Raw genomic sequence first — 13,276 nt, forward strand, 5'->3', positions numbered from 1 at the left:
TCCTATTTGATTACTATTCTATAAAATTAGTTCTGGGTATTTGGAGAATGTCATTTATTCACCTGATGTCAGTTTCTCCCTCAAACAATGTGTGACTTTATTGGGTTTGATGACTGTCATCCTGATACGGGATCTGCTGGTATATGTAGCTGTCTTGGTATTGCTTTACATTTTTAAATGTGTTGACTGTGAACAAATGTTTACCCAAGGAGTTTATTAGGCAGAAAAAAAAATAATTAAAATTGCTTACTTGTGAAAGGGATGATACTATTTGTGAAACTTTTGTTTTTCTTTTTCTCCTCACTGCTTTCTGATAGTTATTCCTTTTTATTTTTGGCTCTGGAAGTTTTTTTTGCATAAAAAGTGTACGTTAGAAAAATGACACCCACAAAAGGCAATGCTCAGGAATGATTTTTTCCTCTGAGGCAGAGATATTTTTTCAAATTCATCCCTACTGGGACTATTGAAATGAGCGGAACAGCACCAAACGCGCTTTTAGATGTATTTACTGAACGAAGGGAAAAATAGATCTTTTTGTTCTTGCTGTTTGTTGCTGTTGTTTATAAGTAAAGGCAGCTAGTCTAAGTGTCTCTTTTCCAGCCTTGGAAGCAGTACAGCCGCTCTGGTATAATGTTCTGGTCAAGTTCAACACAAACCCAATTATAGCTAACCCCCAAGCTTTTTGAAAACCCCTAGGATTAGTGAGAGCCTTAATAAGCTGCCTAACTTGTAATCCGCTATTTATCCATAGTAACTGATGGGGGGAAGGAGAGCAGAGACCAATCTTTTAGAAAGTTCTCAGAAGCTGAAATTCTGTCTTATATCAAATTAGGGCATCCATGAACATCCAAAAATGTTTTTTTTTGTGCCACTGGTACGAACTTAATTATTTCACTAGGTTACAGTCCCCTCAGTGGGAATTGAGACTGGCTAAACTTCTAGGTGAGAAAAGCTGCTGCAGCAGGAACTTGCTCTTAGGAAAAGAGTTATGAAGCAGTACTCGGCGGGAATTATTATTCCAATTTTGCTTGTTTGTTTCAAAGACAGCTTCCACCATTTTCACGCGATTTTATACTGGAAGAGAACAGCAAGAACAAGCCTCCAAAATTTCCTGGGAAATCAGACCTTGGGAAAAAAGCTTCCAGATTGTTATTATTTTTTCGTTTTTACTTTAACTGCCTTTTAAAAAATTGTTTTGACAGTCATAGCAATGAAGGCTGTTTGCTGGACTGCATTATCAAAAGCGTAGCTAGTGGGCTGGTGGAAGTGGTTACTTCATAAGCCATTCATATCCAGAGTACCCTGACCAATTTTGGGTCCCCTGGTATGAGAGAGAGATTGAAAACTGGACAAAGTCCAGCGGAGGGAAAATTAGATGGCCAGTGAGCTACAGCACGTGATATATGGGGAGAAACTGAGGAAACTGCTTGCCTGCAGAAGAGGAGGCTGAGGGAAGGTGGAACCAAACTTCGGCCTTGTGCTACGTGAGACAGTTAATCAGAAAATCGCGGAGAAGGGCTAAAATCTTTGAGATGTGTCACAAAAGGAGAAGAGATAATGGTCCCAAAGTGAAGGTGTTCACAGAGAAGTTTTATATAAGGTGGTTAAGCACTGAGCCGTGTTTCTCAGAGCTGTAGTGAAATCTCTGTTCCTGGACATCTCCAGAACTTGACTGAACAGGGCTTTGTGCAACCTGGTCTGACTTTGAGGTTAGCTCTGAGCAGGAGGTTGGACTAGGGCTCAGATGACAGGTCCCTTCCCAAATAACCTCAATAGCTGTATTCTTCTTTAATCCTATGAAAACATTAGACTTTTTATCCAAAAAAAAGAAAAAAAAGTTTAAACAACATGAAAAGAGATGGAAGCTTTTTCTTTCAGCAATATCAGCATTTTTAAAGTATTTAAAAGTTAAGTCACAACATCAGAGTTCATTAAACAAGCAGACGAAAGGGAAATGTCCTCTTCAGTCCTGAGCTATACCAAGTTCTTGTTCAGAAAAAAAGAGTGAATTATTATTTTTTTTTTTTTAATTTTCTATTATTTCTTGTCTTATCTGGGGAGAAAATAAATCCCAGGATGAATGTAAGGTGGTACGGATCTCATCTGGTTGGAGAAGATACTGGACTGAACTATAAACTGGGAGGCTTGTGCCTCATCTCAGTATTTTGACCAATTCTTTTAATTCTTTTCAGTTCGATCCTTTGGAAGCAATTATTCTGCCTACCTTTTGCAAACAGTGGGACTGAAAGATTGCAGATCCTTACAGAGACTGGACGTATACAGGGAACTTGCTGCTGGGGTGGCAGGCCTTCCCGTGTCTCAGCCAGATTTCCGGAGAGACTTGCAGTATAGACAAACTGGATCTTTCAAGAATTCATGCTGACGCAACGTAGATGCTATGCCTGTGATTCATAGTCACAGTGTGAATGTAGAGATTTCTACATTTGCCAGCAAATAACATGCTAATAGCATAATTCTTGGTTTATCTGGCAAAGCCCCCTTTCTTTGGTCTACCCATGATTATTTTGCTTGACTGACTGCTAAATTTCTTTTAGGTGTTCGTGTAGTCACTGGTTCTATATTTCTAGCTCTCCTACGTGCTTGAATTGCAGCTTATAATTATTCCTAAAAGAACCAACTTTTAGAAAAGCTTCAGGGCTGGTCAGGAACTGTAGGCTGTCAAGTACAACTATTTCTGTGCCAATCAAATGTTATAAACAAGATATTGATAAAGCATGAATTATATAATCTATGCGTAAAATATTATAACATAAAAATTGCCGTTATACTATATTATATAATTATACCATATAATACATTTAAATATTTAATAAGGCTTGGTAAAGTGTGGGTATGCTTTACAAAGCTGGCACGAGTTCTCCAAAGGTTTCAATAAACATGTGAGTGATGGTGGGTTAGAGGGCATGATGTAACCTTTTGCCTCATCAGAAACACTGGTACAAAACAAAATGACCAAAATCAAAATGATCGTGATGGGTAGGTATGAAGAAACTAAACGTAAATAGTTCTAAAACAAGTGCAGGACAATGAACCTCTTAACTTCGGTGGTTTGAATGGTTCTCAGCAAGTTCCCCGGTGGGCATCTCAGGCCACTAAAATGCATAAAGTAACCCTGTGAGGATACTGCCAGGGAGAAAGCTGTTTCCCACAGTGAGAGGATCCTGTGTTTCTGCAATTAAATTAGCCTTTTCTTTTTAAGGTAGACATTTTGCAAAAAGACCTGGTTGCACCTACCGTGTTAGGCGGGTGACTGTGACTAGCTTTCTAGGGCATCCAATTTACCCTATGCTCCTCATGCCAATTTTGAACGAAATGATGGTCTTCGGAAAATGCTTTCATACTGCACTTAACAGTACATCATATTCGATAAAACCTCATGACAAATCAACACAAAGTCTTTATGTCCCTAAAAATAATCCTTGTTTTGAGAGTTTAAGGAATGACTTTATAGCTGTCTGTCAGCTGACAACACAGAGGTGAATTTAGAAAGTTGTGTCACAGCCACACAAAACCAAAAATGGAATTCAAAAAAACTGATCAAAAAACTCTGGCGCTCATGACAAATAATGCAGGTCTTAAACTTTCAAAAAGGCTCTGATGGTAGGTTAAAGCCACAAATGGAAATGTCTATTACTCAGACTCGTTTGAAAAGTGAGCAGCCCTTAGCTCTTGTGTATAATTATTCTAGAAGAGAGGATGCAGTATAGTAAAGCTCAACCTTAGCTTTCAACCTTCTTTGATTTAAATATTTTATATATTTATAACTTCATAAACCAATCAGAGGCTCACCTTGATCTGAGTAAGTAGGTTCTACGTGCAGCGTGGAAATTAAGAGACAAAAATGGGGGAAGATGGACATTTCTGCTTTGGGGATCCAAACATGCTTTTGTAAGAAGTCAACAGGATTTGTGCTGATGAAACAAATCAGAGCAGATGTTCTCTCACTCCTACGGCAGATAACTTCGTGTTGCCCTAGTCATTTTAACCACATAGTAAGTGGTGCGGTGTGCGTGGCAGCTGTTTTTTTTGATGTGCACTCCCTTACCAAGTCCTATTTGATAATATCTTATAGGTAGAATCTGTTCCTTACATAGTTTGGGGTCGGGTTTTTTTTAACTTCTGGATGCAGATACTGTCTAGAACAAATTACAAAAATGCATAACATATACGAAGATACAGGTAACATATCCTATAAATAACATGTTTATATAAAACATGCAGCTCATGGACTAACGTTAAATGTGTTATCCAACATCTAGCGTTACACACGCATATTTACGTCTGTAAAATAGTTTCAACTATTCATGTCTCATCCACGTGATTTCAATATAAAATCCATGGAATTTGCAATAAAATAAGTTGAATAAGTATTACTAGGTTTTGTATGTTTTAAAATAAGCTTACCTAGACACAAAAACTCTCCCTGTATGTGCCACAGAAAATTAATGCATGTGGCCTTTAAAACTGTACCAGCAGCATTAAATATTGGAGTCTAGATATAAGTAAAAACATGTTAAGTATTCTAGTCCGTGGTCTGTATATTTTAGTCCATGATCTGTAGTCAAGGTTAGTTTTTTAACCTAGCCTCTAAAATTTTATTAAGTCTTGTTCAAAATATCTCAAGTGATGGGTCAGCTACCACTTCCACTGGAAGATTACTCTGTACTTTAGTGAAAATCATTTGACAGGATATTTCTTTTATAAGCCTTTTTTGCTTGCCTGAGGCAGTTGCAGGTTTGGAGCTTTTTCACAATACGCTATAAAAAAAGAATCCGTGCATACCTAGCATCATACGCATTTTTTTTGTTGCTCCTGTTCTTTCTTTCCTTTCTTTGTTTCCTTCCCCAAATGTACGCGTACTGACCTATGCACAACGTGGTGTTTCCTTTCTAAGGAAAGACTGGCCGATTTTTAGGAGGCTGAAGGAGTACTATGGCACTACCAACTCTCCCTTTCCATTCATAAGCAGATTAGATGTATATAATTTTATAGATGCTCCTAGAGATATCAAAACTGTTCAAGGTGCATGGAATTATGCCTTACATCTTTCTTTCTCCGTCCTTTGATGCATCGAGGAAGATCTCAGTCCACCCAAATGGAGACATCATCTACCCAAATGTTCTGTTTGCGTACTGTCAATTAGCTTTTTAGATTAATCTGTGATTTTTCTTTCCTACAATTATATGCAGGTTTCCTATTCTGGAAGAACCTTTTGTTGTTTATCCCCGTGTTTGGCTAGGAATTTGGGGGCTATGCTGACTTGATCTTTTTTGTATTTTTTTCCTTAAAATTTTTTTCCCCCTACTTCCAATATTAGGTAGGGAAATTAAGTCCATCTTCTCCTAGATCTAACATGAGGATTCTGTAACAGATTCTCTAAATGAAATTTTAAATTTCTACCCTAGCTGTTGTAAAACCCAGCCCTATCATCTCCAACAATATAAAATCATTCTGTCTGCATTTCAAATGACTAACGTTTCCTTTAAAAAAAAAAAAAAAAGGAAAAAAGAGAGGTTGACAAAATTCTTCATTTCTGGAAACAGTCTACTGCTACTGAATCAAAACTGATGCTTTTTATCTCCTCCTTTTCTAAGCAATCTGGTTTTGTATGCCATTTTCCCTCCCCTCTACATTATTGACTACTGTACGTCACTGCCTAGAAGTTGCTTTACTTGGCACTGCTGAGACTTTGGCTTGGACTACTGTGTCCAGTTTTGTTTGGAAGACGCTAGGAAACAAGCAAACAGACAAACAAACAAAAAAACTGGAAGAAATCCAGAAGAGGACAAATCTGAAAGCTAAGAGTTTTAGACAGCATTATGTTGCATACACAGCTGAAAGGGCGAGGTGTTCCAAGATTACAAAAGGTCCCGAAGAAAGACATAATGATGTTCTACTATACTAAAAGGAACGTAATTTTCTATTTCTACTGGGAAAGGATAAATCATTACATGGATAAAGAAAGCATACGTTACAAAGAGAAAATATTTGCCATGAAGAAGGCTTTCCTTGGAAATCTAAAGAGGACTTGCTGTTTATAGAAATATGTTTTTGTTCGCACCATGGTAAATATGGCAGATAGGTGTCCTTCTGCTTCAGGGATGCAGTATTTTGCCACTTTTATTACAGACCATTAGAAGAGGCCAAGATATTAAACCCTGAAAGACTTTTATGCAAGTATATTTTTACTCTGCTGAGGACATTTTGTATGTAACTGATGGCAGTTGTGCACTGCAGGTGTAAAGGAATAGGAAAGAAAAATCAATCAGTTTTTAGGACAGTAGAAATGTGAAGTGTCATAGAGTAGAACTACTGGACCATATGTAAAAAGGACTTGCAGGCTAATAGAAGAGGAAATCAAACACAAATAGTTGACCCAGTATGGTATATTGAGGCTCGCTATTTTATTTATTTACTTTAACTCGTTTTTTACTTTGGGGGATATGTGTTCAGAGGATTATAAGTAGTAAGAACTATAATTTAGCATTTAGCAAAGGCTCTACAGTTACCCTGAGACTTGTAGACAATATATCAATCCATTTGTCACGTACTTGCGGTTCCCACTTCAAGTAGAATGCACAAAAATAATAAACACTGGAACCACAAAGCTGTTTCCTGATATTTTATTAAATAAAAAGCTACAAACAAAAACAAAAATCTGTGCAAACCTGATTGCTGCTGCCAGCTCTTGTTAGTAATGGTATTATTTGTGTTAATGGTGGAGCTACATCCATATTAAATTGCATTACCTTTAGCCATTCCTTCAAATAGAATCAGTCCATAAATGTTTCTACACTTTTCTTTATATGAAATATAATTTCAAAATAAAAATGTAGTTCCGCTCTGTAAAACCAGATGTATGTAATAGAAACCCATGAAACTGAGGGCTATCCATCAGCTTTAGAGTTCCTTTGAAAACTTCTCCTTTTTAACCTTCATCAGTGTCTATTCACAGTCATGCTTTCCTTTTATAGCTACTTATTTGTTGGACTGGCTTGTGAAATGCTTTGAGATAAGTTTGTGCAACGCACTACACAAAAGAAGCTGAAGAAGCATGCTATTCCTCAATAGATGCAGATCTGGTGTAGAAAATTGGCAAATCTCTCAAATTCCTCTAGGCACATGGTTTACAGTAAAATGTTTTATAACTCTGTAAACATCCATCACAGATGCAGGAAGCAATTTTTCTTTTTTTCCCTCTTGATCCAGATTTTTCTAATTCAAAAGTTGTTTACCAAGGGTAAACACATCATTCTGTATCCCCTTCAATTTTTCCACATTTTGGTTTTCAGTGTCGCTCCCAAGCTTCTTTGTTTAAAAAGATGCTTGCTGGAACAGTGCATCGTCGTTATTGCACACAAGATTAAAACGTAAGGGTTATGAAGTTCAGCTGAAGTGAATCAATCTGATATACATTAGGGGAAAACAATAGCAAAACCAGCATTAATACACGACTTGTAACCATACAGCTGGTTATGGCAATTTTAAAATCTATGCTTAAAAAGAAAACAAACACATTCCCTAAGAATGGTATCAGATGATTAAGAGGTATGAAAATGCAATTTTTTAAAAAAGTAATTGGCCAGGTTTAGAATCAGAATGGGTTTTTTCATAACCTTAAAAAAGGTATAATTTGAACTCACGGTCGAACCCTTGTTTTGTTTTGAATGTTTGTTTCTCGTACCAATGCTGATCTCAAAAGAAATGACAGGGTTTGGTGCTCAACCAGATTGAAGTCCGTCTACCTGTAGGTGATGTTAACATCTAGCACCCAGAGGTTTCGTTCTGCGTAGGATGAACCTGAAGCATCTTATGCTAAATTTTTAATAGAGTAGGATGTGCTTGAAATTAGTCTTTACCTTGTTGCATTTAGAATACTGGAAGCAGAGGCTCCTAATGTAGGCAATGTGAGTACTTCACCCTATATTTAGCTCTCTTCATACTAGAGTTACCTTCTTATTTAGAACGCTTTAATGGTTAAGATTTACCTCCCTCCTACCCTTAATATATGTGTATAATATATATCATTTTTTTGCGGCAGGTTTAAATTTACCCATGTGCAGTGTGTATGCACGTTGGCTCAGAGAAGGAGTCTCTCCCAAACAATCTTCCACTTGTGCCTTCCGTCTTCCAAGGAGGGAAAAAATTTGCTGCTGCAATCTCTTTTCTCCCTGAGCCAACACAGCTGGTCACCGTCCCGAGGCAGGAGGTAGGTGCCGGGCAGGGTCTGCTCTCAAGGCTGATGTGTCCACCTCCGTGAGTGAGGAGGTAAGGGAGTAAAGAGAGAGTAACCGTTCGCTAATAATTGCTCGTCACCTGGTGGAAGGGCTCATCAAACTTAGTCATAACAAGGTTTATACAGACTCTTAGTGCTAATTCACATTCTCAAATAGGAATACAAGATACAGCAAAATCTCCTTTAAAGAAAGAGCTGCTGTCTCCTGGTTGAGAACTCCAGTGAGTCCTCTAATTAGAAATGTATCCGTACTGCTGTTTTTTCTAATTCTCAATTATTTAATTTATTCTCTGAGACTATTATACTCCTTTCTCTAAGAGTTCCTTTCACCTTTCTGTATTTTCTCACCTAAAGAATTGTTCCTTCTCACTTCATGCCTGTAGCACTAGCACAGTTGCAAACCCAGTGTTACAAATGAGAGATTACGCCTTCAGGGTAGAAATAAAGGATAAGATTACAGCAAAATAATGCATCAGAAGCGTATTTCTCATTTAAAACATGAGAAAAAAAGCTTTATCCATTTATGTATTTGTATTAAAATGTACGTTTCTGGTATATATAATTTATACGTATTTCAGCATTCACGTATATAATTAGTATTTGTTTCTAAATTTTTTATTTGGCAATTTTCATGGTATGACATGTTTTTAAGCATTCATTCTCTGAACTCTTGATATTTCAGAATAATTTACTTTAGACCAGTTTTTGCTGGAACATTCATTAATTTTCTTGCTCTGGAGAAAAAGAGGTTTTTTTTAAAAAAAGAGGTGAAGACTGCAGACCTATATTCTTTTAAATTAATGTAAGATAGGCAATAGGCATTGCAGAGCTGAGAGAAAAAACAGCTGCTCCAACTGGGAGGAACGCAGAGAGTATGGAAGTAAACAGATGCTTAAAGAAGGCGAGATGGAATTTAAACTAGGACCAGTCTGAACTTTCAGTGGCACTGCTCGGAGCTGTGATGTACTTCAGCTGTGATGGGAACCTGTGTAAGCACAAAACGACTTGCAAGACAAATTATTTTCTTTAGTGCTGAGCACAACAGGCCCTGGTCCAGTGAAGCATGTGCATGTGGTTAATCTATTAGTTCCCTTAAAATCAAGTAACAATTTCTCTCCCTGATTATTTATTTGTTGTTAGACTTTTTTTTTTTCTTTTTTTTAAAAGAAATCAGATTACTTCATTTTACTTATGGCAGTTTATGGAATATGAACACATGTCATCCTAGAAAATAGGCCTTATTTATGGTAGATGCTACCATAGTAGTGTCTACTTAGAAAGACAGAAACTAAGGAAAGTACTTCTTTGCGTGAGGTGTACAGATTGTAAACCACTCATTGAGTATTAGGACTAAAAGTTTTTTGTCAGCCTGGCTTATTAGGTTATTGACATAGCGACTTTCCTTAAGGGAATGTGTATGTATATAACTTCTTGGTATGGTGTGAAAACATGGCACCTTCCATCAATTCACGTTAATGAATACCATACGGTTTACTTTGGCGATCTCTTTCCAGATGGATATGTGCCGTTTAGCATATTGTGAATATTAGCCTGAGGTGAAAAAAAAAAAAATCATTAGAATGATTTAAAAAAATAAAAACCTTGAAAGAAAGGTAAACCATACTAAGACAAGACAACAAAGATGACATAAACAAGCAAACAAAAAATGGATGAATTTGGAATAGCAGAGAAGATGGCGAGAAAAATGAAAAAGGAAAATTGGCCTTCATGTTAATTGTGGAGAGAGGGTAGGACTTGAAAAATGAAACAATAGGTCCATATGTGATATATGCAGAAATCTTTTCAACAAAAACATCTAAAAGGGGTTTCATTTATTTATTTATAGCTCACGTTTTAAAGAACTGTATAGTCTGCATGCTTACAGGATCATTTGGGTATAGCCAAGCCAAATTTAGCTCAGGAAATTTCACATTCACTGAAATATATGCTTTGAGATTTCCAAGTGGAGCCAATTTTAATGAGAGTGTTCCAGCTTTTTAGCAGAACAGTTCAATGAAATATTAAGGTTTAGTAGTGACCAGAGGGGAAGAAAAAAAAGCCCACAAAAAATCTTTACTGATAGTCCTTTAAACTGCTGAAGGACAGCAGACAAGCAAAAAGTAGATTAAAAAAATGGAGTAGATAATACAGAATGCACTGCTTTTACTAAAACCATTTTTCATCAGAAAACACCCTCTTTTATAAAATATTTTATTAGATGTGAGGTCTTGTTCAAATTCTTGAAAATATTGTGAATTGTGTGGAAGATATTGTGCCTGTTGCCCCTTGTCCTGTTGCTGGGCACCACTGAGAAGAGTCTGGCCCTGTTGTCTTGACACCCGCCCTTTAGATATTGATAATCGTTGATGAGATCCCCTCTCAGTCTTCTCTTCTCCAGGCTAAACAGCACCAGGTCTCTCAGCCTTTCCTCATCAGAGAGGTGCTCCAGTCCCTTGATCATCTTTGTAGCCCTCCGCTGGACTCTTTCCAGTAGTTCCTTGTCTTTCTTGAACTGAGGAGCCCCAAACAGGACACAGTACTCCAGGTGTGACCTCCCCAGGGCAGAATAGAGGGGGAGGATGACCTCCCTTGACCTGCTGGCCATGCTCTTTTTAATGCACCCCAGGAGACCACTGGCCTTCTTGGACACAAGGGCACATTGCTGTTGTCCACCAGGACTCCCAGGTCTCTCTCTGCAGAGCTGCTCTCCAGCAGGTCAACCACTAACCTGTACTGGTGCACCTCCCGAGGTGCATTTAGCTGAGCAATATCTTTTGAACTCACATAACCATGTAAAGGGGAAAGAGTTATGAAAATCTTGATTATACGTGCAGTTAAAATTGCTCAACTAGGTGTTCAGCCTCAGAGCTTTCATTTTGCCTAAACACGTATTTTACCTTTTAGACAACATCATTGGAATTCTCTTGAAATAAATGTTCTAGCCCAAATGAAACTGTTCATTCACCTCAAAGTCTGAAGGGACATTTGTGGCCAAATCTGAGTGGAAATGGAAGGTGATATAAGACATGAAACATTTCGTTCACATGGGGACAGGGAATCCTCCAAAATATTTCACTTTAGCAGGGTTTAGCTACTGCCTTCTTCCTTGGAAAAATGAAGCAGAAAGAAGCAAACGGAGACCTGCTTTTCTGTAACAATAAGAAAAATAAACTGGTTGCAATAAAGTGAAAGGTTTTTCCCTAGAGCATCAAACAAAATTAATCACAGCAATAGAGGTGTCAGCGTACTGTGTAACTTCAGATACCATGTACTGACTGATACAGCTGCATTCAGAGTATAGCAATGCTTTCAGGGGTCGCTGTTTTAGCTGCAATGAGTATTTTGGGAGGAGGGGGGTGTACAATGTGGAGAAGCAAGGCTAGACAGGTGTAGGTGAAATGTTCTTCCCTTGGAAATCTTTGAAAAGAGGAGATTAATTAATGATATTAGTTCAAATTTATGATTAGGACTCATAACACTGACATTTCTTTTTCCTTTCCATAGATAGATTCTATGTTATACGTCTTCCAGAGACACTACAGGAGCTCCATGCCGTGCAATGGCTCAGCTACCAGTCGCTGAGTCTTCTGTGGTCGATTGACTTAACAGTCATTAATGGAGACAGCAGTTGGCACTTTCAATAAAATGGAAATCTTGAGTAGTTTAACATCGGATGGCCACCAAATGAGGTCGAACTGATAATTCACGCAGATAGACAGTGATATTTTTCAATGTGTCAGAGAGAAATAGTGCTATCATCAATAGGGTATCAAAAATGTTTAAGGTGCATAAAAGATAGAAGTGTTTTGGTCAATTTAATCAAAATAATGACATCTTTTTCAAAAGGATTTGTAAGTTAATTTGTAAAACAATTTTTTTTTTTTAAATTATAAATTAGTTCTTCATATTCAAAATAATCCAGAGTTTTTCTTCAGCGTTCATCTTTTTTCAGACTTGTTCCTTAAGTTGAATGTCTTAATCTTCCTTCTGGTGATTTTTATTTGGACAAGAAACTAATTTTTATTCTTGAACTATGTTCTGCTACATTCTAATTCTAGATTGAGATCCCACTCCTAAATCCCTTGCTCTGTTTTCTTATGATAAATGATTATTGTTTGAATCTACCCAGCTTTGTAGCTGTTATTTAAAAAATATAGATCTGTTGCCTTTGAACATATTTTCCCTTTTTTGGTTATTTCCAAGGTCTTGTTTGACTGTGCTGTCTCATTATTGGATTAGTCACAAAAATTACGTTACTGGAATTTTATAGATTTCCATGTAATATGTAGGCTACAGCTTGCTGAAATGTTTGGTTTTAATAAAGCGGAAGAATATTTCATTTCTCAACAGACATTGCTTCTTTTTAATCAGGTCCAGAGTCAGAAGTGTTGCCGAATGTTTGACAAGCATCGTTGTGTATTTTTCTAATTTTAGAAGTATGAAAGTCAACAGATTATATCATTAAAGCTCTTCACATTAGAACTTTAGGTGTAAGTCAATGGTAATTGTTTTTATGTTGCCTTACTAGTGACCTCATAGCCTGTTTTAGGAGACAGACCTTTTTATAGAGGCATAGTTGGGTTTTTTTCTATTCCCCCCCCCCCCCCTTTTTTTTTTTTATTGTCTTGTGGTCAATAAAAGTTCAAATGTCTAGCTGTTCAGTCTCTCCTTGTCAAGCCGTGTTCTTTTAGACACCTTAAATCTTGCTGCTAAAAGAGAGAGAGAGAGTGAAAGAAAGAGTGAAAGGAAAGGGAAGAGCTTGCTTAGGATTTCTCTCAGTCGCCAGTATCTGAGAGTCTTATGTCTCACGTGAAGTGCCTAGACCAGCAGCATTCATTTGCATTGTGCTTATTTATGCCTGCGACCACCCCACTGGACGGGTGCTGTGGTATGTGGTGCTCTAGTATTGGGGCTATTACAGACACCGGGCTAAGCTGAGTTCAAGGAATTTATTCATCTGCTCGATTGCGCTGGCAATCCAGGGCCAACGTGCTTTTCTGGCAGCAAAATACTAACCAA

The sequence above is a fragment of the Larus michahellis genome, chromosome 5 (assembly GCF_964199755.1).
Source record: "Larus michahellis chromosome 5, bLarMic1.1, whole genome shotgun sequence".
Taxonomy (NCBI): domain Eukaryota; kingdom Metazoa; phylum Chordata; class Aves; order Charadriiformes; family Laridae; genus Larus; species Larus michahellis.